The sequence below is a fragment of the Colobus angolensis genome, unplaced genomic scaffold, assembly GCF_000951035.1.
Source record: "Colobus angolensis palliatus isolate OR3802 unplaced genomic scaffold, Cang.pa_1.0 Scaffold304, whole genome shotgun sequence".
Classification (NCBI taxonomy): domain Eukaryota; kingdom Metazoa; phylum Chordata; class Mammalia; order Primates; family Cercopithecidae; genus Colobus; species Colobus angolensis.
This window is the reverse complement of record NW_012116311.1, coordinates 248,074-253,874: the sequence shown is the minus strand read 5'-3', so window position 1 is coordinate 253,874 and position 5,801 is coordinate 248,074. Positions and strand designations below refer to the sequence as shown.

General features: G+C 36.9%; 1 pseudogene; it reads right to left on the bottom strand.

Moving 5' to 3' along the window:
• Nucleotides 1–232: 232 nt before the first annotated feature.
• Nucleotides 233–1,119, bottom strand: LOC105517652 (annotated as a pseudogene).
• Between the last annotated feature and the right edge of the window lie 4,682 nt (nucleotides 1,120–5,801).

Here is a 5,801-nt window from a genome sequence, read left to right as displayed (position 1 = left end):
ATCAGGAGTGACTGAAATAAAAAATATAATTGAGTACCGTCATCATCACCGTCATCATCATGGAAATGGCTTTAAGAGAAAACTGGTCAGATGAATATTATTGCTTCTCATTTTCAACGAGTAAATAGTTGCCACTGATAAATTGACAGCCAGGAGTCTGTCAAGAATGCTCAACATATGTTATATAACACAACACACCCGTTCACGGGGGGGGAAAATCCTAGGAAATAACTTATGTGTGGTTCTTGATTTAATCATACAAGACAAGCACAAAAGCACCACCCATGCCTCTGAGAACACTGGACCACGCACCCTTGAGAAAAGCTTTGCCTCCTTCACCACGAGCAATCTTCTTCAGTAGTCAAGCATGTCTGTGTATGTGAGGTCAGTTCCTTTGCGCCCTGACTGCATCATCATGGGGCGAACGGTGTCAAATGGATAGGAAGCCAACCCACCAAGGGCAGTGACAGTTTGTGCGATCATCCGGCTGAGGACAATGTGAGTGTTCTTGGGATCCGGAAGCATTCCATTTCTAGTGTCATAGATACCGAAGTAGGCAGCTCAGTAGATGGTAATACCCTGCACAGACACGTTAAAGCCTTGGTACAGGCCCTTAATCCCATTAGATTTGCATATCTTAACCAGGCAGTCACCGAGGCCTCGGAATTCCCTTTCGCTCCAGCTTTACCCACATCGGCTACTAGACGGGTAGGGGCAAAATCAAGAGGGTACACAAAACACAAGGATATGGCCCCAGTGGCACCGCCTGATGCCAGATTCCCTGCAAAGTAGTGTCAAAACTGGGTCCTCTTGTCCACCCCACCCAGGAAGATCTGCTTGTGTTTATCTTTGAAGGCCAACTTGAGAGCCTGGATATGGAAGTATCTGATGACATTGGCCAGGTTACTGGGCCAGAAGGACAGGACTCCCTGCTCCTTGGGAATATGGACCACGCAGTCTATAATGCCCTTGTATTGCTTACCTGCGGTGATCTGTTTGCTGGCATGCTGCAGCAACAGCTTGACCTGGTCGATGGGTGCTATCGCCAGTCTTGAAGATGGCTGCGGCCACTCCACCTGCCAGGAAGTCCATGGCAAAGGACACAGAGACATCTGTCATGTTGAAAGAAAAGAGGAGGCAGGCTGCTGCGGGACGGGACTGGGTCGGCAACCGGCTTTGACTCCGGGGCTGCGAGAGAAGAAAATTTTAAAAAATTGAAACGAATAAAAATGGAAACACAACAAGCCCAAACCTGTATGTTAAAAGGGAAGTTTATAGAAATAGACATCTACATCAAAAAAGTAGAAAGATTTCAAACAATCTAATGAAGCACTTTGGGAACTAGGAAAGCAAGAAAAAACCAAATCCAAAATTAGTGGAATAAAAGAAATAATAAAGATCAGAGAAGAATTAAACAAAATATAGATGCAATAAACAATATAAAGGTCCAATGAAACAAAAAGTTGGTTGTTCAAAAAGAGAAATAAAACTGATAAACCACTAGCTAGACTAATAAGAAAAGAGAAGACCCAAATTTTAAAAATCAGAATGAAAAGGAGATACTAAAACTGATTCCACAGAAATACAAAAGATCATCAGAGATCTTTGACATGAACATATCATATGAACAACTATATGCTAACAAACTAGAAAATCTAGAGGAAATGAATAAATTCCTGGATATATGCAACCTACTAAGATGGAATCTGGAAGAAATAGAAAACCTGAACATACTAATAAGTAATGAGATTAAATCAGTAGTAAAAAGTCTTCCACGACAACAAAAAAGCCCCAGAACCAAATGACTTCACTGCTGAATTCTACCAAATGTATGAAGAAAAATTAACACCAATTTCCCCCAAAGTATTCCAAAAATTTCAAGAGGATGGAATTCTCCCTAACTCATTCTATGAGGCTAGCATTGCCTTGCTACCAAAACCAGACAAGGACACAACGACAAAAGAAAACTATAAACCAATATCCCTGATGAACATAGATGCAAATATCACCAACAGAATACTAGCAAACTGAATTCAGTAACATATCAAAAAGATAATACACCACAATCAAGTGAAATTTATCCCAAGGATATAAGGATGATTTAACACATGCAAATCAGTAAACATGAAACATCACTGGGACAGACTAAAGGATAAAAACAATATGATCATCTCAATAGACAAAGAAAGAGCATTTGTTAGAATTCAGTGTCTCTTCATGACATAAAAAAAAACTCTCAACAAACTAGGCATAGAAGGAATATACCTCAGCATAATAAAAGTCATATATGATAAACCCACAGCTAACACCTTACTGAATGAGGAAAAGTCAGAAGCCTTTCCTCTAAGAACTAGCACAAGACAAAGATGCCCCTTTTCACCCCATTCCTATCCAGCTGATCCTGGCCAAGCTGGGTTCCTTCAAAATTTTAAAAATACAATACATATCACTATACACCTGCTATAACGGTTATAATTCAAAAGACAAGTAAGTTTTGGTAAGGATGTGGAGAAACTAGAACCCTGATAACATTGCTTGTAGGAATAGAAAATAGTACAGTCACTTTGGAAAACAACTTGGCAGTTTCTTAAAAAGTGAAACTTAACATACAATTCAACAATTCTACTCTTAGGAATTTACCCAAGAGAAAGAAAACATACATCCGCACAAAGACATTTAGATAATAGTTCATGACAGTATTATTCATAATAGCCCCAAACTGAAAAAACTCAACTGTCTATCAATTGGTGAATTAATAAACAAAATGTAGAATATTCATATAATGGAACATTACTCAGCCATAAAAAGAATTACATTCTAATATATGCCATAGAATGAATGATCTGCGAGTCATTATGCTCATTGAAAGAAGCCAAATTCAAAAGAGTATATATTGTATGTCTCCACTTATATGAAATGTCCAGAATGGACAAACCTATTAAAACAGAAAATTAGATAAGTAGTTACTTATTACCTCAGAGGGTGGGGAAACTTAAGGAAAATGGGAAATAACTGCTAATGCATAAGCAATTTCTTTTGGGGATGATAAATATGCTCTAAAATGGATTGTGGAGATTGCTGCGTAACTCTCTGAACATACTGAAAGCCATTAAACTGTATATTGCAAATAGATCAACACTATGGTACCTGAATCATATCTCAATAAAGCTTTTTTTATTCAAAAATGAAAAATGCAGTAGAAAATGGGAAGCTAAGCTTTAGGACAGCTAACAAGAAGAAACAGAACAGAATGGGAAGAGGGTCAGGAGTGAGACAAGGAAGCTGAGCATTATATGTTGGAGTCCCTCTGGTGAGCAGAGGGAAGGTCTGGAGTTGGTGGGGTGAATGACTGAGAGGTTCATTCCTGACTCTACCCAGAGCTGAGTGCTTAATGAATATTAGAAGATAATGCTCGATAGCATCATTAGGGGGCAGAAGAACAGCGTCAATACCTGCAACCAGCTGTGACTAACCAGTACCTGCCTGGGTTTTCTGGATTTATATGATCACATAGAGAGAGGGAGGGATCCCTAATGATCAGGGACATTAAATGTCCCATTATTGATGAGAGTGGGATCTCAGTGTGGATTAAATTTGATCCAGACAAATACTGCAAGAAAATTGCCTGAAGTGGGCACGATGATTATCTCGTTGATATTCATTCTCTTTCTTCCCCGTTGTGTAGTGACCATGAAGTTTGGGGAGACTGATCTTCAAGGACATGCCCTGAATAGTATCAGTTACTCAAAGTAAACCCATCTCCTTTGCCACAGTACAGAACTACATCCCATAAAATGTTCTGCTTTTTGCTATAATGGTTCTTGAAAAGTCATATCATTTTCAGACAATTCATTTTTTTCTATGTAAGGCTTTTCCTTTTTACCCCGAAACACACTAAATGAAAAATAGAAGTAGTAGGAATAATAAATAATTAAAATAATAAATATTATTTTTGACATTGACACATTCAACGTACTCAGACATGTTCAATTTACTCAACACAACATTTTCTAGTCAGACAATTTCATAAGAATCTAATCTGAATTTTGAGCAATGTCTAGAAAAACACAAAAAAATGACTTTGCCTATGCATGCCAAATAAAAGGGATAGAAGATTTGCAGCTTCCACAATGCTTAGTATGTTGTGAACCTATACTATTTCCACATGTTTCAAAGCTTTCATTTTCTTAGCTTTGATTTTATCCCAAAAGTAATTTTGCATGCTGTGATTTCTCAGTGTAGTTTAAGAGCAAGATCACCAGAGTCCCAAAAGGTTTGACAAGAGATGAAGAAAACAGCACAAAAATAAGACAAAGAATAAATCAGTAAACCCTTAGAATATTCTATTTTAAGCCAAACTTGAATTTTTGTTTTCAAATTATTGGATTTTTAAAAATTGTGTAAACTTATTTGAACTGTTATATAAAATTATCAAGTACCTTGAGTTGGGACTAAATGCATCACAATTTTTCTTTTAAAATGAAAAAATATTTTTTGCACTTAGCAACAGAGGTTTCAGGAAGGAATTAGATATTAAACAAGGAATATGTTTTAAGTAACTCAGGAGTAAGTTAATCAAAGCATGACATTTCTCTTATAGGATTTGGTTCAGTGGTTGCCCATTGGGAACCATATGAATCAGAAAATTCATACGATGGTTAGAGAAGGGTTCCCTCTCTTCATAATTGTGGACATAAAGTATCCAGTTCTGTGGGTACTGGTACCATTTTGTGACCATGTCAGGGAGATAGATTGCTTTGGATTGAGGCCTATATGACAGGCAGAATGAAGAGGCAGAAAGAATCTATGGCTTTGAGGATGTGATTTAGCTGCCAAATTAAACTAAACAGAAAAATCATATTTCTTGAGTTTCTAGTTATGTCTCTGCTGCTTACAGTTTGTTACAGCAAACTGATCTGGGTGTTTTTTTTTATACATTTCAACCAAAAATGTCATAAAATGGGTTTTTCGTTTCCAAAAGTATGGCAGAATACATGTGCAGAGAAATCCTTCCAGGAGTAAGAAAAATAATATTAACTAAATACTTAAATTTTTTTTTGGAACATTGCTGAACTGGAAGTAAAGAAATGGAACTAGAGGAAACAAACAATGAGACAGTATGATTCCATGAAGATTAGCTGAGCCCTAGAGCTTGCATTATCCTTGAGAATATCTGCCAATTATTATAGCCTGAAGTCTGGGTTTTAATTGGCAAATGTTTGAAGAACAGAAGCCAAACCAGGTGCCAGAGTAGAGTAGAGAAAGTAGGATCAGAGATACCTGCATGAAACCAGGACCACTCAAAGCGTGACACTCACAGTGGGTAAACAAGAGACAAATGTGACCCACAGCAGGGAAGATGTTCCTTCTCTTTGCATGGAGCAGAAATAAAGAAAATAAGTCCCCCCTGAGAGGTCTTAACCACAAGTCATATTCCCATCATTTTGCCACTGAAATTGATATTGCCTAAAAAAATTTAAACTAGATATTGAGTTTGAAAGTTGGTAATGCCTCAGATACTATTGTTATGAAGAAATGTATTTTATTTGCAGGCCTCAAATAACATATTATGAACTCACAATAAAAATTATTAAAACATATGCAAAGAAACCACCATGAATAAAAAATTTAGCATAAATAACAATTCTAGAAGCAGCTGTACATTAATAAAAATAAAACCCTAAAACTTTTGGAACATAGCCAATAGTCTTCATAGGGAAACTTAAAGCCTAAAATGCTTGTATTAGGAAAAAAATCAAAACATGATTACCTAAGCATTTATCTTAAGACGTTAGAAAAAG